The sequence below is a fragment of the Lycorma delicatula genome, chromosome 12 (genome assembly GCF_047948215.1).
Source record: "Lycorma delicatula isolate Av1 chromosome 12, ASM4794821v1, whole genome shotgun sequence".
Classification (NCBI taxonomy): Eukaryota; Metazoa; Arthropoda; class Insecta; order Hemiptera; family Fulgoridae; genus Lycorma; species Lycorma delicatula.
In genome coordinates, this window is record NC_134466.1 from 56,998,043 (window position 1) to 57,025,913 (window position 27,871).

Sequence of the window (27,871 nt, forward strand, 5' to 3'; positions counted from 1 at the left end):
TACAGATTTGTAAAAAACCTGATATCCAATTTTTGACATGATCACCATACTTTCCATTTTAACACAGCTATTTTATTTGCATTTGCTAGGAAAGTAAAATTAATATAATTTTGTTAGTTTATCTGTTATGCTACTAGTATAATGTTTTGTTTTTTTATTACTATGGTAGTGCTACAGACACTATTGTATCTACACATATTAAATCAAATCAAAATAAATGTAATATAACGTAAATTAGTTTTTTTTAATGTTATAAATTAAAGCAGTTATTTTTTTCAGTATACTTTTACAGTACATACTGGTAGTAAATCATTTATTAATGAATGCTACATTTAGATTTGTTTTGATGTTGTAATATTTTGTCATGTTGGCTGTTACATCTGCTTGCTCACACATATTGATTTTTTTGAACAAAATATGTTTTAAAAATAGATATGTATTCATCTATACAGTTTATACTTAATTTGTAATAAACTATTTAGTTTATTATCTTATCAATTACAAGAAATACTTTTGCTTTTGTCTTTAATTGCCGCTTTCAACTTTTTATTTATTCTAATTAGATAGGTATATTTTTTGTAATAAATTTTTCTGTATTTTGTTATAATTTTATACCTTTACCTCTTTCCATATTAGTTAATTAAAATCCCTTGTAACTATAAAATTATACACATAATATTTATATGATAATTATATTTTGTTTTTAACCTTATGGTTCAAAAAAGAGATTGATATAAACTTTATCATAGGGGTTCACTTTTTAAATATTTTTATATTTTTGCAGTTTTAATTAAATGGCATAATTTAAAAGATAATAATGAATTAATTGATATATAGCATTAAAAAGATATTAGAGCAGTAACCATCATTTACCACTTCAAAATACTTGCATCAAACATTTAGCTTTTATGAATTTCTAAAACAAATTCTACAAACTAATAATGTAGCCTAAATAATTTGAGTCATTTAATATTATTATAGTTTATAGCACGGAAAGCAATATCAAAAAATAAGTTATTGTATCATTCAGCATTTCAAAAATTTTTTAATTTTTAAAAAGTACTAATTAATATGTTACTTGCCAATACAATATTTTTTTAAATTTCTATTCAACAAGGTTTATAAAAGATGAAAAAGAATTGTCAGTTTAGTTTATTAGTTTTTCTTTGATTTTAGTAATTTATTTATATATACAGGTGTAATATGTTTTTCCTTTACATTAAAATATTTCTTTAAATTGTGGCTCATTATAAACAAAAGATTTAGAAGATTAAAAAAAAAAAAAAACATGGGAAAAGAAAAAAATTATTAATAAATTGTCTTATGAACTGCCTAGGCGTTTCAATATAACTTGACAAGGATCTACCATTTTTTAATTACCAATAGAACTTTCTTGTTAGAAGTATCTGTATAGTATGTTCAAAGTATTTTATTATTAAATAATGTAGTCTTTCAACACATTTATTAAAAGATTAAGGATTTTAAAATTAATTATTTTTATTATGTAAGAGGATAAAGAAAACTAAATGATTTTTGATGGTATGATGTATTATTTAATGCAAATTGAATGTATACAGACTTTTTAGATTTCATAAAATTATTTTTAAAAAATTTTAATGACCTGCCCTTAAATTAATGAAACTATTTCATAGGCCTTTTAGACATAATCATCGCAACTTCTTCAGAAGAGTTTTTCATTATTGTTTACAGCACCCATCGTAAAAAGATTAAGATCCAGTAATTAAATAATATATTGCATTTATTTATTAAATATGCTGTTTTTATCAGTTTAGCGTTTTATTAATTGCATATTATTTAAACATATTAATTCATTTAAATCTTTGTTTTTATGTGCTTTGTAAAACATGATTTTTAATCATTTTGTTAAGTTTGTTTGTTTTTATTACTTATTTATAACATAAGATCGCTTTCTTCTAGTGTTTAGCAGCATTTCTTTCTAACTATTATTAATAAATTGCATTTTTTGTTGTCTTCAGTCATTTGGCTGGTTTGATGCAGCTCTCCAAGATTTCATATCTAGTGGCAGTCATTTCATTTTAGTATACCCCCTACAACCTACATCCTTAACAATTTGTTTTACGTATTCCAAACATTGCTTGCCTGCACAATATTTCCCTTCTAACCTGTCCCTCCAATATTAAAGCGACTATTCCAGGATGCATAAATAAGTGGCCTATAAGTCTCTCTTCTTTTAACTATATTTTTCCAAATACTTCTTTCTTCATCAGTTCGCTGCAACAGCTCTTCACTTGTCATTTTATCAACTCATCTGTCTTTAACATTGTCCTTAATACCTCATTTCAAAAGCACCTAATCTTTCTTCTCAGGTACTCCGATCGTGCAAGTTTCACTTCCATATAAAGCTATGCTCCAAACATATACTCTCAAAACTGTTTTCCAATCATTTACATTAATTTTTTATGTAAAAAAATTATATTTCTGACTGAAGGTTCGTTTCGCCTGTTCTGTTCAGCATTGTATATCACTCCTGATTCGTCCGTCTTTATTAATTCTACTTCCCAAATAACAAAATTCTTCTACCTCCATAATCTTTTCTCTTCCTATTTTTATATTCAGTGGTCCATCTACATTATTTCTAATGCATAACATTACTTTCGTTTTGTTCTTGTTTATTTTCCTGCGGTAGTTCATGAGTAGGACTTTGTCCATGCCGTTCATTGTTTCTTATAACTCTTTTTACTCAGCTGTAATTGCAATTGCTATTATCAGCAAATCATAGAATCTTTATCTTTTCACCTTGTACTGTTACTCCAAATCTAAATTGTTCTTTAACATCATTAACTGCCAGTTCTATGTAAAGATTAAAAAGTAATAGGGATAGGGAACACCCTTGTCAGACTCCCTTTCTTATTACAGCTTCTTTCTTATGTTCTTCAATTATTACTGTGGCAATTTGGTACCTTTAAATGTTAGCAGTTGTTCTTCTATCTCTGTACTTGAACCCTAATTTTTTTTAAATGCTCAACATTTTATTCCAGTCTACATTATCGAATGTCTTTTCTAGATCTATAAATGCCAAGTATGTTGGTTTGTTTTTCTTTAATCTTGCTTCTACTATTAATCTGAGCACTAAAATTGGTTTCCTTGTCGATATGCGTTTCCTGAAACTAAATTGGTCATCTCTTAGCACTTATTCCACTCTTCTCTCAAATCTTCTATACAGAATTCTAGTTAAGACTTTTGATATGTGAGTAATTAAGCTAATTGTTCTATATTCTTCACATTTATCTGCTCTTGCTTTCTTTGGTATCATGACTGCAACACTCTTCTGATGGAACTTACCTTTTTTCATAAATATTACACAACCTTTTGTATAATCTATCAATCGCTTCCTCACCCGCACTGCGCAGTAATTCTGCAGGTATTCCATCTATTCCAGGAGCCTTTCTGCCTATCAGATCTTTTAATGCTCTTTTAAATTCAGATCTCAGTATTGTTTCTCCCCTTTCATCCTCTTCGATTCCCTCTTCTTCCTCTATAACATAATTTTTTAATTCATTTCTTCCATATAACTCTTCAATATATTCCACCCACCTATCGACCTTTCCTTTCGTAAATCGGTGTACCATCTTTTTTTTGCACTTAATTAGATTTTAAATTATGTGCCACAAAATTTTCCTTAACGTTCCTGTATGCTCAATCTATTTTACCAGTGATCATTTCTATTTCCATTTCTGAACACTTTTCTTTAATCCACTCTTCTTTCACTAGTTTGCACTTCCTGTTTATACTATTTCTTAATTGTCGATATTTCCTTTTACTTTCTTCGTCACTAGCATTCTTATATAGCAGAAACAAAAGGTTTTGGTTCTTAAAAGTGATAAGATAAACTGAATAGTTTACTACAAAAAAAAAAAGATGTGCTGTATTGATGTGTATATGTCTATTTTTAATGCATATTTTATTAAAAAAAAAAAATCAATACGCAAGTTGTAAGACAGCAGACAACACGATAAAATATTAAATATCAAAAGCAATCTAAAGGTAACATTCATTAATAAATGATTTGCTGCCAGTATTGATTATTTTTGTTAACTTTCTGTACTGTAAAGAGATGCAAGAGTGACTGTAATACCACATAGTAAAAAAAAAATAAAGAAACCATTACTTGTAATATAACAATATTACACTAATTTTACTTCCCTGGCCAATATCGATAGAATAGCTACGTTAAAGAGGAAAGTATTAAGATGAAGTCAAAAATGGGATATAGGGTTTTTTTACAATTTAGGGTCCAACTAATTCACCTACACTAAAATAAGATATATATGCATGTACATATGTATGTGTGTCGCAATGCTTTTAACATTTTATTTCAGAATTGACCACATTGATTTTCTTCAGATCTGGCTCAAATATTTCTATATATGGGGCAATAGTCATATTCGTTAAGAAGGTGCACGAACATCATGAAAAAATTGATTTTTTCAGAGGCATTTTAGAAAAAAAACCCTATTAAAACAAATTTGTTACCTACAATGCAAATATATATAATCAAAACAAATGTTTTTTTTTTCAAGAAGTCAACCCACCTCTTAAAACTGAAATACATGTTTTTTGTTATTTTTCTCTATCTCCCTTCAGTTTAAATATTTTTCAAACATTTTTTTTGAAAATTTCTTCTTCATATATACATCTATCAAGAAATGTTGACAATTTATTTTAAATTACAGACCCTAGACCTAAATGCAGAAAAGGTTTTTGAACATTTTATTTTTTTTATTTTAGACGTTATTGAAGGGAGTGTTAGATTTTAAGAAAACTTAGCTTAAGTGAATTTGTTAAATTTAACATGTATATACTTATTTTTATAAAAGTCTTTTGTACAACTTATTCCCCATCCCAAAAAAATAAATATTTTATTGTTTTTTTGGCAATAACTCTTTTAATTAATAACCAGAAAAGTCATGCAGTAATTTCCCGGATTTGTTTTTTAATTAAAACAATACTACCACAATGATTTTTTTAATTTTAAAGAATTTTAAACCCGTAATTCCATAATTAGGAATATATATATATATATAATATATTATATTAATAAATTATTATTATATATATTTTAATATATATATATTTAACCAACCCTTCTTTCTTTTTCTGTTTAGTCTCCGTAAGGTATTACTTCAGAGGATGAATGAGGATAATATGTACAAATGTAAATAAAGTGTAGTCCAGTACAATCTCACTGGTATCTATGATCTAGTAGTATACAAATTCGTATAAAAGTAACTGCCTTTACAAGGATTTGAACCTTAGTACTCTTGACCCTAAATGAGTTTACTATTAACCAACCCTAAATGATTTTTTCCTTCCCATTAACAATTACATCCCAGTAACAGTTTAAATTAGTAGAAAACTGGTATTTTTATATTTTCAAAGAATGATCATTCTACTATAGATTTTTATATTCCTTCATGTTTTTGTTCTTTAAGTGTTAAAATTTGGATTACAAATTTTTTTACATAAACATATTTGAATTGTATATCATATTTACTCAAATTGGTGGCTCTGAATCTTAGAAGAGTATATTTCACTATTCTGTTCTAGGTCTAAAATAATAAAACCTGATACAGTAGGTTATGTATTAAGAAGTAATAAGACGAATCAATTTTGGTAAATAGGAATAAAAGGATGCAGAGTGTTATGGATATATAAACCACCTGTTCCTATACTGAGTTGAGGCATTTTAAAAAAGGTCATGCCAAACTTCTACAAATGATTCAAAATATAAAGAAAAACATACCAAATTAATTTTCTAAATCAAAGAAAAATGTTTAGTTCTACCTAAATTACTACTACAAATTTTAATTTTCCGTTTGTATGATACCCCTTATTTTTTTTTTTTTTTTTTAATATTTAAAAGTTAACTTTTTATCCAAATAAAAATACTGATTTAGATTTACCTCAACACAAGAGATCAATTAATAACAGAGATATTAATTTTTTTTTCATAAACACTTTTCTATTAATTTATACCTTTTTGTTTACAGTGAGATGATTATACTTAAATGAACAAACAATAAAGTTGTGCTAGTATGAACAAATACATTAAAACATTTTTGATATTCTGTTTAAAGGTCGTGTATATTTTATTTAAAACAAAGGTTTTTTTTAATTTTTCAGGAAAAAAGAAAGAACTGTAAGAAAATTAGAGACAGGCATTAGGAAAATGAAACATTTTTAGATCTATGCTTCCCAGTTTATTGGTAAGAAGTCCATATGCCTCCCATCTCAAATTCAGTCTGTTATTTATAACTCTTTCCATCAATTTATCAAGATGACAGTACTTAATGAAAATTTTCCTTTTACATAGTTTTTATGCTTCTAAAAAAAGTAATGTCATTTATAATACTGGCGATACTACTATTTGAATCTCTTTTTTAATTTAAAAATTATATTTTTTAATATTTTTCTACCTTTTGACTGTTTCAACCAATTAACTTGTAACCTGTTGTATTTTTTTAATCTAAGCAAGGAATTAAAAAAGAACAAAATAATATTTTATACTTTTAGAAGTAAAAATACAGTGAAATCTTCACAAAACAGAACCTCTTAAAAATAGAACCTCCTCAAAAAAATGGTTTCCCTAGTTTCAATTTATTTAAATATGATAATTCCTTCAAGATGAAAAATTCCATAATATTGTAACAGGAAAAAATGGAATTAACTTTTTATTTCACATATTAAAATTTATTCCATAAAATGGAAAGGAAATAAAAAACAGAATAGCCTGTAATAAAATAAAGTGAACAAAAAACAAACTGTGCACAAACCACTTTTTGTAAAATAATAATTGGTACAGGGGAAAAAATGAACTGCTCTAGAAACACCTGGAACAGTTTTTCTTGATTACCTGTCAATGAAAATCATGTAAATACCTTAATTAAAAAAAAAAAAATACGAAGTAAAGAATTTTAAATAAAAAAAAAAAAAAAAAAAAGATCTTATACTCCATTATTAATACATCAACATATTTCTTGTATGAAATAAACAGTGATGCAACCAAGTGAAGAGAATAATATTTATACAGAAAAATTTTTTTTTACTGTTAACTGTTAAATATTTGAGTTTCTTATGTGAATAAGCAAAGCATTAAAAAATATCAGATTTGATCTAATTAGCAAAATTCTTTTAAACGGTTATTGACAGACTAATATTGAAAAAGATTTAATTTAATTTTTAATAAATTAATAACAAGATATCTTACTCAATTGGAAAATTTATTATTTTTTTTGTACACCAATAAAAAAATGTAGGTTTTCACTTGAAAATATTAAACATGAAACATTTCACCATTTATTGTTAACTTCGTTACAGATGACAGAACTGTAAAAAGGGCACTAGGAAATGTTAAAATGTAGTAAAATTGATTATTACAGGCAGTTGGTGCATGTTTAGACGGGCCTCAAGCTGCACTGTAGCCGCTTTAGTCATTGACTCAGTTCCATTTGCTTTTTAGTTGTGTTAGTGAAAAGAGGTACTGATGTTGTTGTGGTTCAAAACCAAATGAAGATCATTTTTGCATGTGGGTTAAGTATTGATCAGACAAAATGTCTCCTGTGCTTGGAGAGGATAGTCCTTACTATATAACAATATTTAGTTAGTACCGATAGTTTGAAAGAGGAAATTTTGGCCTTGAGGAAGCTCCAAGGTCAGATTGACCTCTTTGTCTGTGACCAAGGTAAACTTTACTTAGTATGAAAAATGCTGGAGACAAAGAGGACTACAACTAATGATCTACCACCAAATAGCGGTGTCCTTGGACAATAATGTACCAGCAGTTCGTGCTGTTATGCGAGCCATATGTTAAAGCACATTGTTCTCCAAGGTGCTGAAGAGACTGAAAGGGGCATTTTATGAGTGATGATAACCTCTGAAGAGCAAGGGACAGTAAGTGTGCCCAAATCTCTGATGTAATAAGGAAGGGTTTCTTTGAAGACTGGTTTAGAACGATGAAGAAATGTATAATGATGGTGAAAATTATTCTGAAAAATTATAACAAAATAAAATCATACTGCAAAATTTTCCTACTGCCTTTTGTATAACTGACATATGTAATAGAATTAAAAAATTCCATGTTAACACATCTAAAACTCATTCAGTGGATGGATTGTAACAATTTATCTTTAAATATGGCTAAGAGCATTGCTACTGATTTCAGGTAAACACACCACTTCTAATTGGACGGTACTTTTCCTACTAATGATAAAGTTAGTACTATTTGTTTCCTATAATGTAACATCTAAAATCAAATCTTTTTTTGGATGATTAGATTAAAAAATAAAACTATTGTTGGTTTACTTAGCATTTTTCTCTTTTTTTAATCAGAAGCTGGAAAGTAATTAAGTAACTACATGGATTACCGCTTAGTGTTATTGCCTCTACCTCTTGGATTACCTGTACCCTTTTCCAGAAAAAATAATCAAAGCTTTTAGTCCCTTCTCCTAAGATGCTTACCTTATATTTGGATAGCTCCTAAGAAATGTTCAATTATAGTTGTGAAAAACTGGCTGTTATATTTGATTTTAAAGTTGTATAATATAATATCCAAAATAAAAATTTGTAACTTTATATATACAACATTATCGCAATCACTAAAAAAATAAATGTTTCATGCAAATTGAGCTTAGTTGCATATCTAAAGTTTTTAATTTTATGATTATAATTATATTATAACTAGTCGCTCACCTGACTGTCTAGCCTGGATTATATTCATAATCCTCATGGTAATGAAAATATTAAATATATTTCAGATATTCATTATAGACAGATAGTATAGATAAACAGATTAAAAATGTACTCTATAAAACGAAGAATTGAATATTTTAAATTGCTCCATTTGGTAAAATATTATTTGTTTAAAATGTATTATATTAATGACATTGGAGTGTAACAATGAAGTGACAGAAGTAGCAATTTTTCTTTCTTTTAATTTTAGGGTGCTACCTATCACACTAAGAATGGACAACAATATGAGAAGAACAAGAGGCAGTGGATAGGAACAATCAACCAACTGAGGGGCTCTATCTAATTATGTTAGATTACCACAGATTTTGAATACTGTAATCAAATACTTTTTCTAAAACTTAAGGAGAAACATGTCATTATTTTTATTTATGTGCACATATTACTAGTACATTTTGATCATTGAGATTCAATTAATAGCAAAACTAATTAAATAGGGTGTTAATGTCATTTAGAATCTGGAAAAGTCTAGTTACTAAATAGTGACTAATTGCTGAGGCAGTATAATAATCTAGCAATAATAAATTATGTGACTGTTGAAGAAACTTTAGTGAAAAAATATTTTTAGACTGGCTTTTCAGTCATTTAATTTTACGTTTCATTTTGTATTAAATTTTGGAATTTTATCATCAGATGGCATTAAAATTCTTACATTGATATTATTATGCAGAAAAATAATAAATAATATCCAACATAACTATGGCTGTGTGACTGATAATTTTTTTTTATTAGCTTTATAACTATGTAGATTATTGTTTTACTTTAAATATTAAAAAATGATAATAAATAATTATTATTGTGTATTTATTTTTAATTTTTCAGTCATACTGAGCAGGTGTTTTAACAAAGAAGAAGTTCCATGATATGGAAGGGGATAATTTGGAAAAATAAAAAATAACAGATCTAGCTAATTAATTTGTAAGTCATCATCCTAACAATTATATCAATCATAGTAAATTTTATGTAAAAGAACTTGACCATAACATTTTTTATTATGCAACCAATATTTTTATTATAAGAATATTTACTTTTATTATAAGAGAAAATTTGTTTTACATATTTTGTTTTTTAATGAGAAGCATATATTGATATTTTAGAATCTCCAGATTTTGTTATGACAAGAATACTGCTGCAGTAATGGTAACTTGTCTTTTTCATTTTGTTCAATAAGTCAATGTTACTGATGTTTTTACTCATGTATGTAATTTAATATTATTTTTTCTGTTTTTTTATCACCTACAGTGTGTTTTTATTTATTATTATTTTTAATTACAATATTAATCTCCAATTAATTTTTTTTTGGTAGTTTTTTTGACTGTTACTTAAGATTGTTCTGGGAGGTGTTGGTCAAACATAAGGGATGAATTCAGGATATTAAAATAAACAAAAAACGTTTGTATGGATAATTGCCCTTTGTTGTTTCATTTTCTCTCTTTTCTCCATTTTTTTTTCTTCTAATAAAAATATGTATATCTTAAGAATGGATTAGATATTTTAATGAAATTTGGTTAACATGTACCTAATAATCTTCTACACAAGTAAATTAGAAAATTTTACCTTTGAACATTTCCAAATATATTAATGAAAATTTGAAATTTGGACTAACTTCATCTTTTTAATTAAGTACATATGAAATACCAGTTTTGTAAGGTCTTTACATCCCACTTTTTCGATTAAGCTTTATAATATAAAGATAAAATTTAAATAAAATATATAATTTTAAGTTTTTTTATGGTGAACAAAAGACATATTTATTAGTATATATTCGCAAAAAATAAAAATTGTTGGTTTACTTAGCATTTTTCTCTTTTTTTTAATCAGTAGCTGGAAAGGAATTAAGTAACTACATGGATTACCGCTTAGTGTAATTACCTCTACCTCTTGGATTACCTATAACCTTTTCCAGAAAAAATAATCAAAGCTTTTAGTCCCTTCTCCTAAGATGCTTACTATTTGGATAGCTCCTAAGAAATGTTCAATTATAGTTGTGAAAAACTGGCTGTTATAATTTTTTATATGATTTAGATTTATTCTATGTTATTATTATTAACAAAATCAAATACCATCTGTTTTAAAGTTGTATTATATAATATCCGAAATAAAAATTTGTAACATTTATATATAACATTATCGCAATCACTAAAAAATAAATGTTTCATGCAAATGGAGCTTAATAAAGTTTTTAATTTTATGATTATAATTGTATTATAATTAGTCGCTCGCCTGACTGTCTAGCCTGAACCCCTGATACATTCAAAATCCTCATGATAATGAAAATATTAAATATTTTTAGCTACATGTTGAAGAAAAGAAGTTAATCCTTTTACTTCATTATATTTCTGCTACAATGGATTCTATAGAAGTATAGTGAAGTAAAGGGATTAATGTTTTTTTAATAAATATCTTTAATATCATAACACCCAAGGAGGCTAGAGCCTTGATCTGTGGCTTAAAACCTTCCCTGGGATAACAAAAGTCTATCCTGAAAATTTGAAATCAGTTGGTTGGTTGGTTGGTTCTTGCATAATGCTTTTGTAATCAAACAGGCAGTCAAAATTTCCCGTTTATAAGGTTAATAGTTAGATATTTTTTTGATCCATTAGTAATGAAAGAAGTGATAGACTGTGTAAAAATTGAATTAGGGCCATATAACTTATAATTAGTGATTAAACTTCAGTATAAAGAAACATAAACTTCTTTCTGAATTTTTTCAAGGGTAAGTAGAGTATATAAACTTTACACCATAATAGTGAAATACTAACATTGCTCTTATTTTTATTTACTTCTACTCTTGCTCCTCTGTTTCATATCATAAAAATAATAGTTTTGATGCTTTACTCCAAAAAGAGAAATGTGTCGGTAAATTTATCTTCTTTACTGTTGAGCCTGAACTTGAACAAATTAGTATACTAGCCATCTAAAAAACTCTCTTTTTTAGTACTATTAATGCTTGTTTACTGCTTAAAAATCTATTAAAATATTATCCTTGTTGCTGACATTACTGTTTTTTGATGATCTCTTTAGTATTGACCTATTCAATCATATATTTTACCAGATCATGAATCTTGATGCATTGTTTCTTTTATTATAATTATTTCATGAATAAAATGCCTACAAGTTGTTAGCCTATAATTGTTTAGAAGACCGCCCTCCAGTAAACATGTATTGTAGATTATTTTTTTACATGGAAATATTTTTTTTAATAGTTCATGAAATTTTTATTATAATCTTTTGACAAATTTTTTAAATTAAGAAGTTGGGTTTTATTTAATGGCATTTTGTGTGAAACATAATGTAATTCATTTTTTTAAATAAAAATAAAATAATGTTGAAATAAAAAACAAATTTAGTTTTACTATCCACAAAGAAACATACTCTTGATTACTGCTGTAGGTCAAAATATTATGCTGTTTACATGTAAATAGCTGTGTTATCTTCTCTGATAAAAGTGAATGCTTTATTATTATTTATTTAAAAAAAAAACGACTTTTTTGTTCAATAAGAATATATTATACATTCATTATTATAAACATTGGGAATTGTAAAAATATTTTATTAAAAAAAAAAAATCGGTCTACATATATATATATATTTACTGGCACTAAGCAAAGATCCAACATATGATTTTTGTATTATGAAGCATGTCATTACTTTAGTAGTTCAAAGATGAATGTTATATTTTATTCATGAGTTTACTGATTGATATACAGCCTAATAATTATTTAACTACATTACCCTATCTTAAAGATTAGTTGAGAGTTTTTAGAATAAAGTAGTATGATATTTCATCTTGATGTAAATGAAAAGAGTTGTCTCATCATACAAAAATTATCATCTAAAAAAAAATTTGATTTTACATTACATTATAGGAAACAGAAAGTACTAATTTTATCATTAGTAGGAAAAGTACCATGCAGTTAAAAGTGGTATGTTTACCTAAAATCAATTGCAATGATCTTAGCCATATTTAAAGATAAATTGTTACAATCCATCCACTGAATGATTTTTTTTATTTTTTAACAGAATTTTTTAATTCTGTTATACAAAAGGCAATAGGAACATTTTGCAGTATGACTTATATATTGTTGTAATTTTTCAAAATAATTTTCACCACCATTATACATTTCTTCATTCTTCTAAACCAGTCTACAAAGAAATTCTGCTGTATTTCATCAGAAATTTGGGTACACTCATTGTCCCTTACTCTTAGAGTTTTTCATCACTCATAAAATGTCCCTTTTTTAGTCTCTTCAGCACCTTGGAGAGCAGTGTACTCTAACATATGGCTCGCATAACTGCACAAACTTCTGGTACATTATTGTCCAAGGACACCTCTATTTGGTGGTAGGTCATAGGTCATACACCTATCTCTCTCCCATATTTTTTGTGCTAAGTACTGTTTCCCTTAGTTACAGACAAAGACGGTCAATCTGACCTTAGAGCTTCCTCAAGGCCAAAATTTCCTCTTTCAAACTATCTGCACTAACTAAATATTTTTATACCATGAGAACAATCCTCTCCAAGCACAGGAGTCATTTTGTCTAAACACTGATCGTTACTTAACCCACATGCAAAATTGTAATGCAAAAATGATATTCATTTGGTTTTGGACCACAACAACATCAGTACCTCTTTAACTAAAAACCTACTTTAACCAGAAAAGCCTCATTTAACTAAAAAGCAAATGACACTGAGTCAGTGACTAAAGCAGCTACAGTAGAGCTTGGGACCTGTCTAAACATGCGCTAACTTGTAACTGCCTGTAATGATCCATTTTATCATATTGAAAAATTTCCTAGTATCCTTTATACAGTTCTGTCATTTGTAGTGAAATTAACGAAGAACGGTGAAATGCTTTATGTTTAATATTTTCAAGTGAGAACCTATACTTTTTTTTATTGGTTATACAAAAAAGATCTTCAGTTTCTATTTTTAATCAATTTCCCGATAATTTAAGGAATCTTGTTATTAATTTATTAAAAATTAAATAAAAAATTGTTCAATATTAGTCTATTGATAAGCTTTTAAAAGAATTGTTAATTTGATCAATTCTGGTATTTTTTATTGTTTTGCTTAATATGTATTCAAATAAGAAACTCAATTGTGATCGCAAAAAATTTCAGATTTCAATGAAAATATCCATTTTGACCATCCCTGAATTCATTTTGACTAGTTTCAACGTGACATCTGTATGTAGTTAAGTATGTATCTTACATAACTCAAAAACAATTAGCTGTAGGATGTTGAAATTTTGGATTTAGGATTGTTGTAACATCTATTTGTGCACCTCCCCTTTTGATTACAATCAACTGAACCAAAATTTTCCAAAAAAGCCCAAATTCCAAAAAAAAATTGGATTTTAGACTTTTTCTTAACTGTAGTAATAAGCCCTCACTGAGAGAGCTTTTCAACGATATATCATAAGTAGTACTTATTTTCATTGGTATGAAGTCTGATTTGAACCATTGTTTTAAATCAGACTTCATATCCTTTATTTTAACTTTTTTTTTTTTTTTTTTTTAAATAAAGCATATTGGTCTATTAATAATTATTAATGTCTTGTTGTAAAAAAAATTTATGATGACTGATAATTCAATGAAAAAAAAAAAAAATGAAAAAAATATCAGTAGTTTTTATTATAATAAAATTTTATATACTTTTCATTTAAAAAAAAATAATAAATGTAATTTAATAGGCATACAAGGAAGTTATGTGTTGTCCACCTCAGATTTGCCCAGTATATGTATGTATGTATATATATATAAACACACACACACACACACACACATTTACCGGTATATATATTGGTAGATCACCCGGTATATATATATATACCTGGTGATCTTTTGAAAAGTTAGCACATTTATTATTCAACAGCTATCCATTCCATCATATTTCTGTTTGCAGACATGTATACCATTCTCGGGAGGAACCTTTTTAAAATCATTTTGAAAGGGGTGAAACCCACCTTCTCCACCACACCTACCCCAACTCAAAGGTCTTAAATGGCAAGGGTAACATTTAATTACATTAATTGACAACCCGAAAAAAATAATGAATTTTGGTGAGAAGAAAATTAAAATCTGCCTACCCCCTCGCTCTGTAAGTGCAAAAAACCTTCCTGGGTAGTCCTTTTTTTAATTTCAATCCAACAAAAGTAACTATAAAATTACATAATATTACTTCTTAAACCATTTGAAACTGTGGATTAAAACTGTGAAGATTATCTTTTAAATTACCAACAAAAAATTTTGCCCTTAAATGTTTTCTAATTTTCAAGGTTTGAAAACTTATTTTTTTTAAGCAAAGCAGTATAGCTTGTGACACATCATTGAAAGGCCCTTTGAATAGCAAGTAATTTTGTACAATTAAATTAAAAATTGGTTCACTGGTATTGAAATTATGATTAAAAGTATAGTTTTTTAGCTTATTTTGGGGTACAGTGTTGCTGATCCAAAGCATTAGGCATGAGATTGTCTGTTCTTAAAAATATGGGTTTTAGGTTTCTCCAGCATTGAGAAAATGTACCAGTAAACACATTTTCAGTATTTTTGTTTATGATAGCAAAGTGTTTATAAGAAAAAAAATTGATATCTCTGTTATTAATTGATCTCTTGTGATGAGGTAAATCTGAATCAATATTTTTATGTGGATAAAAAGTTAGCTTGTTAAATATTAAAAAAGAAAAAAGGGGGTATCAGACCAACAGAAAATTAAAGATTTCTAGCAGTATTTTATATAAAACTAAACATTTTTTTGATTTTATTTAGAAAATTAATTTGGTATGTGTCTCTTTATATTTTAAATCATTTCCAGAAGTTTGGCACGGCCTTTTTTAAAATGCCTCAACTAAGTATAGGAAGAGGTGGTTTACATATCCGTAACACACTGCATCCTCTCATTCCTATTTATAAAAATTGATTTGCCTTATTACTTCTTAATATATAACCCACCCTTATCAACATTTATTATTTTAGACCTAGAATAGAGTAGTGAAACATATTATTCTAAGATACAGATCTACCAATTTAAGTAAATATGATATGCAGTTCAAATATGTTTACGTAAAAAATCTTGTAATCCAAATTTTAACACTTTCTGTTTCAAAGAGTAACAAAAACATGAAGAAATTTAAAAAAATACCGGAAAATTAACATTTTTTTGAAAATATAAACTATCAAGTTTTCCTCTGATTTAAACTGTTACTGGGAAAGTAAACTATAATTGTTAATGGGAAGGTAAAAATCATTTAGGGTTTTTTAAGAGTCAAGTCATTTAGAGTCGAGATTACTAAGCTTCAAATTCTTGTAAAGGCAGTTACTATTATACAAATTTGGATACTATATCATGGATAGTGGTGTTCTTTGATGGTTGGGTTTCAATTAACTACACATCTCAGGAATGGTCGATCTAAGACTATTCTTCATTTACATTCATACATAACATCCTCATTCATCCTCTGAAGTAATACCTTATGGTGGTTCCAGAGGGTAAACAAAAAAATAAAGAAGGGTTGGTTAAATATACATATATATATATATATATATATATATTATATATATTCCTAATTATGGAATTTATGAGTTTAAAATTGAAAGAAGTTTTGTCGTAAGTAGTATATTTTTAATTTTAAAAAAGCTGGCAAATTGCTGCACGTCTTTTCCAGTTATTAATTAAAAGAGTTACAGCCAAAAAGCAATAAAATATTAATTTTTTTGAGGTGGGGAATAAATTTTAAGAAAGACTATTCTAAAAATGACTATATACATGTTAAGTTTAACAAATTTGCTTAAGCAAAGTTTTCTATAAATCTAACACTCCCTTCAATAGCATCTAAAATAAAAAAATAAAATATTCAAAAACCTTTTTTGGATTTAGATCCAGGGTCTGTAATTTAAAAAAAAAATTTGTTATTCTTAATAGGTTTATATTTGAAGAAGAAACTTTCAAAAAACTTTTGAAAAATATTTAAAATGAAGGGGAAAATAACAAAAAAAACATGTATTCCAATTTTAAGAGGTGGGAGTTGACTTAAAAAAAATTGTTTTGATTAAATATATTTGCATTGTAGGTAACAAATTTGCTTTAATAAAGTTTTTTCTAAAATGCCTCTGAAAAAATCGTTTTTCATGATATCCCTCCATCGGTCATGCATTGGTCATATTAATGAATATGACCAGTGCTCCATATACAGAAATATTTGAGCCAAATTTGAAGAAATTCGATGTGGTCAGTTCTGAAATAAAAGGCTAAAAACAGTATGACATACATGCGTATGTACATACATACATCTTATTTTAGTTTAGATGAATTAGTTGGACCCTAAATTGTAAAGATTTGCAAAAACCCTATACCCCATATGTAACATGATCACCATACATTCTCCTTTAACATAGCTATTCTATCTATATTGGCCAGGGAAGTAAAATTAGTTTAATATTGTTATGTTACAAGTATAATGGTTTTTTATTTTTTTTTATTATGTAGTGTTAGAGTTACTTTTGCATCTATGGTATGGAAAATGAACAGAGAAAATCAATACTGGCAGCATATCATTTATTAATGAATGCTACATTTAGATTGGTTTTGATATTTAATATTTTATCATGTTGGCTGTTGTATGCCTACTACTTGCATAATGATTTTTTTTTAACAAAATATGCTCCAAAAATAGATATGTATATGTCAATACAGTATATTCTTTTGTCATAAACTATTCAGTTTATCTTATCACTCATAAAAAATTCTTTTTTTTTTGCTTGATTGCCATTTTCAACTTTTTCTAATTGATAAAATTTTTGTAATAAATTTTTGTGTACTTTGTATAATTTTAAACCATTACCATGTTAGCTAATTAGAATCTCTTGAAATTATAAACATGTTATTTACAATAAGAGAATTATTTTATTGTTATGAACCTTTTGGATCAAAGAAGAGGTTTTGGATCACTTTCCCATGGAGGTTGACTTTTTAAATATTTTTGTATTTTTGCAGTTCATACAGTTTTAATTAAATGAGATAATTTAATTAATAATAATAAATTATTTGATATTAAAAAGAGGTTAGAGTAGTAACCATCATTTACCACTTCAACATAATTACATCGTACATTTAGTTTTTATGAATTTCTAAAACAAATTCTATAAAACAATAATGTTAACTTAAATAACCTAAGTCATTTAATATGTTTGTTGTTTATAGAATGGATGAAATAGCAAAAATTAAGTTATTAAAATTGGTTTTATGACACAACAGAACTTGACAAAACAGAACATAAAGAAACAAAACACTGAAAAAACAGAACATATCATACTTACATTCATCTAATTTCAATTGATTAAAGAAAATACAGTATTTATTTTTTAACTGTTGAAGGGAATAATTAGAGAAATACTTATTTATATACTTACAATTAAGTTTTCTAATAAACTTAATATATTTAGGAAATATATTTAGGATTTCTGACAGAAAACATGTGTTTAAATAAAGTAAAGAACATATAACTAATATTATATTATCTATTTATTATTAAGTAATTTATTTATTAATTTTGTATTTAATAATTAATATTTATCCACTAATGGCAGATTAGTGAAGAACAAGTATTCATCATTATTATTTTTATTTTGTAATTTTAATTCGTTTTTGTATAAATAATTAATGTTCTGGTGTTTTAAAACATAATCAGTAGTATAATTTCTCTGAATCTGATAAAGTTATTCTATAAAAAATAATATTTCCATTAACTATATAATTTAAGTTTTTACTGAATCAAAATTAAAATATTGAACACTAACTTTCATAACCTTTACTAAAGATTTAATAAATGAACGATTATTATTATATATTTATTAGTTAAACAAAGCCGTGTAACGTCATTGAATAACATAAATAAAAGAGAAAAAAGAAAAAAAATGTTCTTTCCTGAATTTTTGTAAAAAGAATAGAAAAAAGAGAACAGAAGTAATGTAACTTTTTTTTTGTACTTATTTAATAATTAAGTATAAGCATAAATACAATAAATTATATTAAAATATGTACATAAAAAATTAAATAATGAATAATAAAAATATACTATTGAAGATTAGGCATAGAAATCCTAACTTAATTTCTTCATGTTGATAACCTTGTCCAATTATTGCCACTTGATTACTAAGCGTTTCATATTTTTTATTTCTCACTTCTTAACGATCTGTATCAGCGTTGTTTAATAATAACCACTGGCAAGCTATATCTCATCATAAACCATCTAATAAATGCCATATGCTGGGATGACTGCAGTGGAAGATTGAATTCAAGGCATTATGAAAACCTTCGCAACAATTTGTAATATTGGGATATTTCTCAGCAGCAGCTTCATGATGGTTCCAGATTCTAATGGGAAATGAGGTAATCTTCCTGCAGCTCCTTCGATGTAAGTTGATAAAAAGTAGGTGATAACTTCATTATAACTATCCTTATCTGGAAATGTTGCAATTAGTTTGTCAAATATAGTTCTTACATCTGCTATTGGAACAAAGGAAAGAACAAGTAGAGATTTAAGTTTCAGCTTCATATTAACATCAGATTCGTACACTTATTTTAAGCCAGAGCTGTTAATTTTTCTAATTACACTTTGGTTAAGGTGGAAATAACACTCTTTTACTTCTGCCTGTGGGAAAGCAACTCGAGCAGCAGACATATAAGTTTTTTTCAAAATCTAGAAGAACCTTTTGTCTGGTGTCAGATTCTGCACCAATTGTAAAATGGCAAACATTTGGCTGTATGTTTCTAAATTCTTCTTTTGTAAAAGGAAATAAATACAGGGTGGAAATAAATTTCCAACCTTAGTTTGCCATGTATAAAGTTTATAAAAAATGTTTGGTGCTTTATCAAAAGTTCCCTCCAAAAATAACATCTTTGTTCGATTCTTTAAGCAACTCGTCATTCCCAATTGCCAGAATTCTATCAGGATCATCAGCACCTGTATCGTGTAAAATTAGATCCATTTATTAGTCTGGTATATAAAATTCAGACCTGGTTGTATTCGGAATATAAGCAGGTTATTTGTGTCATGCAAGGCTTTATGTTAGCGAAAATTGTTTCAGTAACTGTTCTAAAACATCCTTATTCTCCTAAGTTAAAATATTATTCCCCATTACATTTCGTAGAGTGACCCCAACTGCTCATAGCTTCTTTCATCTTGGTCTTTATTTTTTTTTTTTTTACTTTCTGTAGATCGAAATTGTGGTAGTGATGTGGAATGTCTCCAATAATATTTTCTTTCTGCCTTTTTAAGAACGCTTTGCATTTTGTGGAAAAGTAAACTTTATATTTCCACGTAATCACTTCGCTATTGTTTTCTCTGTATTTTGAATACTCATACTCTTAGTACAGGAGAGATTTATTGCTTTTTGAGTAATTGAGAATTCCTTTTTTTTCTGTTGAAAAATGAAATAATAATTAATAACTAGCACAATCAAGCGTTGTCATATCATAATGCTAAAAGAATGCTGAGTAAAATAATAGTTCCTCTATAATAGTTAGTTTTCCATAAATTAAAAAAAAGAACAGTAAGTAATAACTACGTCATACAGGGTGATTCAAAGAAACGGGAAATTTAAAAAATTAAATAACAATGAAAACATTTTTTTAGAAAATGAATTTTATTTCATGTAATTGTATAAATGTTGCCATTTTAGGATACATACATTTTAGTTTATTTTTTAAAGATGACATCTTGCAGGTGACCTCACGAAGTCTCTTAGTTAAATTGTTCATGGTTTGACGTAACATCTCAACTGGAATTTCCGCAATTGCTTCTCGGATCATTGCCTTCAGTTCTTCCGTTGTAGCAGGTCTACTGTGGAACACTTCGCTTTTAAGGTGACCCCACAAAAAGTAATCGCAAGCTGAGAGATCAGGCGATCTGGGAGGCCATCTAATGTCACCGTTTCGTGAAATGACACGTTGTCCAAAAAATCGGCGTACAGCTGCCATCGATATTCGTGCAGTATGTGACGTTGCTCCGTCTTGTTGAAACCAGGCTGTGTTAAGAATCGGTGGAAATCTCTTTTGTTGTTCCACAACAAACGTTTCAAGCAAGGCTACGTAACCAGCCGACGTCACTGTAATCGCAAGACCGTTGTCATCCTCAAAAAAATAAGGGCCTATAACACCGTAAGATGACATAGCACACCACACGGTCACTTTCTGGCTGTGCAACGGACGCTGGTGTAGCTGCGTAGAATTTTCTTGTGCCCAGTATCTGAAATTTTGCTTGTTAACAAATCCACTGAGGTGGAAATGCGCTTCATCTGACATCCACAGTTCGTGAACAAACTCTTCGTTATCATTTATCTTCTGAAGCATTACATTACAGAATTGTGCTCGCACAACTGCATGGTTCGGTTTCAGTTCCTGGACGATCTGCAACTTGTATGGATGGAATTGCAAGTCCTTCATTAACATTCTTCGAACACTTGAACTATGAAATTGTAAAGATGCTGAGAGACGACGGATTGACCGATGTGGACTTCGTGTTGACATCATCTTGTAAAGCTTGAACATTCTGTGGTGTATGGACGGTTCGCTCACAGCCTGGAGATTTCTTTTTCATTGCCGAACCGGTTCCCTCAAAATTAGGAATCCATATTTTAATTGCATGTGCTGATGGAACACGGTCGTGCCGTCCCAGATTAAAATGACGGTGAAATTCTCTACGCGCTCCCTCCACATTGTCATTGTTTTTGTAAAACGCTTTGATAGCAAATGCACGTTGTGCACCATTCCATGACAACTAAATGGCAGGTTAGGGTAGAGAGGCTGGCGCCACTTATCAAGTGGTACCAATCGCCCACGGCTACCAACACAACTTTCAAAATTTCCCGTTTCTTTGAATCACCCTGTATTATTGCACAGTGGTGGGAATTGGTTGGTTAGGTATTGGTTAACTGGCATTTCTTCCGCCACCACCCCATTCGGTCGCCCTAGAGCATAAGACCAAATGTCCGTGCCAAAAACAGCTACTGTGTCTCAAACGCAGTTTAGCGACCAATAATTTAATAGCTCCTAGTGAGCTTACCTAACAGCATGAGCGGACTAAATAAGGTGCCTTACACCACCTGCTTATGTGTCTCAACCGTTCACTTGTCATACAATAAAACTAAACCGGGGAGGCACACCACTTGTTATTATATTAAAAAGACAGTAATTTCCTGACACGCCTTGGTCACTGAATGCCAGCTAGTACCTGTCCGCCATTTAAAGCGCTTAGAACTTTGTCTGGCTGGTGGCCAGCCATTATCTCTGGATTAGCTTCCCACAGCAGCACGGTAGGAGTTATTATACTTTACCCTTAACTAATCTACCAATATCAGTTGAACAAAGCAACCTCCTTGAGGAACTCTCACACGGTCCGACAATGCGGCTCTCGCCATTCTTACTCACCATTTATGAGCAACCAATTTTCCTCTTGACCTCTAAGTTCCAGGGTGGCCCGGTCTCTGGCCTTCCCAAGAGCAGGGCAATCAAACATCATATGCTAATTTGATGATCTTCCTGCAAGTGCACAGCTCATCAGCTGCCAGGTGGAACCGAAATAAATATTGGTTTAAATTTACATGGTTGGAGGGCACTTGGGCTCCTGTTGCCCTTAAAAACAAAGGAGGAGCATACTATCCCCCCAGATCCTGTATACATGAACCTTCCCTTAGTCGTGGTGTGCCATTCTTGCTGCCATGCTTTCATTGCAAGACTGTAAAACCTCCGAAGACGGAAGATGGGCAATTGTTTGAAATTTAGAACCAGTGCATTGAGATCACCGTTCTGCTCCGGTACAGGCCTGGATCAAAACCGCATCCCAAATACCTTGGCCTCCCTGCCTCTTCACAATTTCCACATGGCCGCCCGAACTTTTACCACTAAATCGATTGGGAGAGAAAAAGGCAATACGAACATCAGAAACAAACTAGCAACGAGAAGTGCGATTGGAATCCAATCGAGAACGTAATGTTCGAGCCCGTTCATCAGAAACAAATGAGCAACAAAAAGTGAGATTGGAAACCGACAAAGAACTTCATGCTCGAGCCCATTCATCAGAAACAAACGAGCAATGAGAATCCAGACTGCAAACCATTCGAGTGAGCACTGCTCAAACCAGAACAATCACTCATGTTGATTTGAATCTCAGTGCATTCCAATATGATGCTAATTATAATTACAGCATTAGTTACGTGAAAAGATAAATTTTTGCAAAACCTGTACCCGCTATATATTTACGAAAAAAACAAATATACTAACAGACTTTCTTCTTTATATATATATATATATATATATATAAAAGGAAATGCTCGTATGTGTGTCTGCTATAGACTATAATACTACTGGACCGATTCACGCACGGGAAAAAGGTGACAAGGGAGAAAATAAAAAACGAAAAAAGGGAAACAGGAAAATGGGAAAAATAGGGAAAGGAGGAAAGGGTAAGAAGAAAATTGAAAGGGGAAAAGAAAAAGGGAGAGAAAGGAAAAAGGGAAAATGGGAAGAGGAAATAAAGAAAATAGGAAAGGGGAAATAGACAGAAGTAAAAGGGCATAAAGTAAAAGGTTAATTTTGTGAAGTTCCATAATAGTCTGTTTTTTAATGTTTACCAAACTTTTAATTGCATTCATATACTTGATATATATACTAAAATCTAGCAATAGCGAAGCATTGCCGTGTCTGCTAGTTTAACCTAAAAATGGATGTACAGGCTCTACAAATTTTATAGAATTAAAAAAGATATATAAATTATTTGCCTTTAAATTAATGAAACTGTTTCTTAGACCTTTTTGACATAATTATTTACAACATCCTCAGAGGAGTTTTTCAGTATTGTTTACATTACCCACCTTAAAACATTAAGACCCCTATAACTAAACAATATATTGAGTTTATTTGTTAAATACACTGTTTTTATCAGGTATAGTGTATTTGTTAATTTCATATTATTCAAACATATTGATTCATTTAAATCTTTGTTTTTATGTGCTTTGAAAAACATGATTTTTAATCATTTTGTTGTATTTGTACTGTTCGGCAAACTAAATAATACTTTTGAATTTAAATTTTTCTTCAAATTTTTATACATCCAATGCCTAATTCTGGGATGAGGATAAAAAATTTAATACCTTATTGATAAAAAAATTTAAATATTGTAAAATCATATTCAAACGATACATTTTATTACTTTTTATAACATGAGGTCACTTTTCTTCTAGCGTTAGCAGGATTTATTTTATACGTATTATTATATTAAATAAGCAATATTAATTCCATAATATTTTAATTTTTAATGACCTGTTTATAGTTATTTTCATTTACATTAATTAACAGTATTTAAAATTATTTGTATATATCAATATTTTCATAACTATATATACAAAGCAATTTGTTTTTCAAATTTTGAAAATAATGATGTATAATTTTCTTACAGAAATCTGTAATACATATTTTATTGTTTAAATCCCATTTTTCAAGCTTTTTTTATTTGATGTTTCAAATCAATATTGATATTTCTTCTTGGACAAAATAGTGTAGGTTGTTAACTTTTTATTCTGTTAAAAATTCCATTAAAAATCATTATGTCTTATATAATTCACACATTGAAAGGTGAATCATTCAATATATATTTCACAAACGTTTATACGGTTGTCCTCGGGTATAAGATATAAAAATATACCATTCTTGTTTTGAAGTAGATAATTAAAAATCCACATAGTTGTTAAAATAAAATTGTAAGAATTATTTTTTTTCCAGTGTGCTTTTTCTGTAGCCATTTTGGTGAAAGATTATTTTAAATAAATTTAATTAAAATTAAATCTTTAAATAAAAATTACATTACATTTTATTAATATTTATTAGTTCTGATTTTAAAAAATCAAAATTTACATAATTGAAGAATAATTACTTTTTACTTTTAAGGGCTGTTTTTTTTAACTAGATGTTTTAGTTTATTTTACATTTTTAGTAGTACGATGGTGAGGTGACGATTTCCAGGCTTGGATAAGAAAATGACATTTTTCTGGGTATATTTTGATTTTTTTTTTTTTTCAATATAATCACCATTATGGTTTATAAGCATAGTTCAGGGTTTCACAAGAGCACTTATGACTGTTCAGTATGTCAATTTATCCAACTTTGTAAAATAGCCATCTTTGGCGGCAATCTCTAACCTCCAAGGTATTTTTTTAGGTTAGGAAATAAGTGATAGTCTCTGGGAGCAAGATTAGTCTCATCACAAATCGATATAAAAATTCCTCTGGATTTCATCGAAAGAGATTGAGACATTTGCTTGAAATTTTTTTGTCACTGTTTTTAGCAGCAGCATCCATTACCACATACTTGTTCATGCCCAACTGTTTTGGCAAAATATTGTGCATGTGTTCTGCTGACATGCCTACAGACTCTGCCAACTTTTCATTGTCACAATCTGCCAATATGATTTTATGAACTTTTTCTTTCATTTGTGGTTTAGTCACTTTAAAAGGACATCCACTACATGATTCATCAATAATGTGTGTTCGACTAATGATCCTTAATTCCTTTAATCCTTTAATTCCTTTAATTCCACGTAATCCTATCAGAAGTAATGTAAGTAGTTTACAAAGGAATGTAAGTAGAATACAAAGTGATGTAGCGAGTAGTGATGTAGTGATTTAAATGTAAACTAATGAAAAATGGAATCATCCACTGCCATCAAGAAATTAAGCATACTAATCCCCTTCTCTGTGAAAGGCCTTTATTTTGTATAAATATGGGTAGGTTTATATCAAATACTTCCCTTACTTAAAAAAAAAAAAATAACTCACAAAATATGAGAAAGCAGGTATCTTGACAAAAATAAGCAAATGAGTGTCAAAAAGAAATCTCTTCCAAGGATTGATAGATTATTGTTTTTATATTTTACTGTTAAAATTTTTCTATTCTTTTTTATTTATTTTTTTAACGTGAACCTCACAATGACATCAGTCTATTCAACATAAATTTTAATACTAAGCAGTGATTAATTATTATTTTATAATTTTGCAGTAATACAATAATTTTATCTTCTAATTCTGTAAGGATAGCAATGTCAAAGGAATCCTTTAATAAAAAAAGCAAATTACTATTTAGTAAAAGTCTGAAATTACAAAGTTAAGAAAGAGATAGGTTAGCCAAATGCTATTCTCATGTAGTGTGTTGTTATATGGAAGTGAAACATGGACATTGAGAGGTTTATGAAATGTGAATATCATGAAGGATGAATGAGTAAAGTGAAGAAAGAGGAAATAATGAACAGGATTTAAGAACAAACGTTTATGCAGGAAGTCTCAAAAGAAAAGAAAACTGGATAGGACATGTGGTTATAGGAAGTGGAGTCTCTACAACTGCAAGAGAAAGGAAGTGGAAGAAAAAGAAGAAGAATGAAGTCTTGACGTAGAAATTAATGGAGACATCAGAGATGTAAAGGACCTACTACCAGCCAGAGTACCAAGTGATGATGAATTCTCTTAAGATATTCTATTACATATTCTGTAACTATTACTCTCTTATTGTATTTTCATCATAACTTTTAATAGTAAGTGATGCTGATGGAATAAAATTAAAAATATTGTCATCAAATCAATTTAACAGTATAATTTTTTATTTTAAAAGTCTACCATTTACGTAATTAAAAGATTTAAAATGGGAGCCATCAGAATAAGTAATTCTATCATTTTATTAAGTGCCATAATTGCAGTGTTTGTAGACAATCTAACATGAGTTACAGTTCACTTTTTAAAACTTATTAATTTTCAAGAAAAAATTTATGCTAGGTTTATTGGGGAAAGCGAGAAATAAGTCGTTCTCCTGCTGCCCTTTTCAATAAAGAAAATATACTGTAGGATCAGTATCCTATTCACTCTGTTCAGTTAAGGTACTAGCTGTATAGTGAATATCATTACTTTCAGAGTAATTTAAGAGTAAATTATATGTATCCCAATTATATTAAAGTCTGGGACAGATAACAGGAGAGATAAAAACAACAATTTTTATTTCTTTTAATTTTAGGTAATTATCTAAGGAAGAATGGACAAAGAATATGTTAAGGGAAAGGGTAGTGGACAGGAACAGTCAACCCACAGAGGGACTGAATCTAATTATAATAAATTACCACAGATTTTGAATACTATAATGAAATACTTTTTCTAAAATGCAAGGAGAAAACATGTTATTTTCATTTACACGCATGTGTTACTAGTGGTGCATTTTGGTTATTGGGATTCAATTAATAGCGAAATTAATTAAATACGGAGTTGTCATTTAGAATTTGGAAAAGTCTAGTTACTAAATGTTGGTGAATTATTACTGAGGAAGTATAATAATCTAGCAATAATAGATTATGTGACTGTTGAAGAAACTGTTTGATAAAAAAGTATTTTAGGCTGGCTTTTGATTCAGTTATTTCTGTTTTATTTTTTATTAAATTTTTTGTCATTTTATCATCAGATGATATTAAAATTCATATATTGATATTATTATATAGAAAAATAATAAATAATGACCAGCATAATCATGATTGAAATGATAATTTTTTACATTAATTTTATAACCATGTAAATTATTGTTTTACTTAACATATTGAAAATTGTAGTAAATAAATGTTAATGTGTATTTTATTTTTTATTTTTCAGTCTTATCGTACAGCCATTTTGATAAAGATGTTCTGTGATATGGAAGGAGATAATTTGGAAAAATTAAAAAATAACAGATCTAACTAATTAATTTGTAAGTCACCATCCTAACAGTTACATCAATCGTAGTAAATTATATATAAAGTAACTTAACCAGAACATTTTTTATTGTGCTACTAATATTTTTATTAAAAGAACATTTGTTTTTTTTTATGCATATTTTGTGCTTTAGTGAGAAGCATCTATTGATTTTTTAGAATCTACAAGTTTTGCTGTGACAAGAATAGTGCAATAGTGGTAGCGTATTTTTTTTATTTTGTTGATTTATTCATAGTTAATGTTATACTACTACTTCATGTTCTACATAATAAAAAATTATGTTTTCTGTATCTTATCACACCAATATATGT

At 28.4% G+C, this 27,871-nt stretch overlaps 1 long non-coding RNA gene across 1 annotated transcript in view; it reads left to right on the forward strand.

Annotated features, from left to right (window-relative positions):
• Positions 1 to 27,871, forward strand: part of LOC142333219 (uncharacterized) — a 62,998-nt gene that overhangs the window by 7,083 nt on the left and 28,044 nt on the right. The window contains exons 2-3 of the long non-coding RNA XR_012758557.1: positions 9,610 to 9,705; positions 27,462 to 27,555. This is a non-coding gene — a long non-coding RNA (uncharacterized LOC142333219). The remainder of the gene's footprint in view (positions 1 to 9,609; positions 9,706 to 27,461; positions 27,556 to 27,871) is intronic.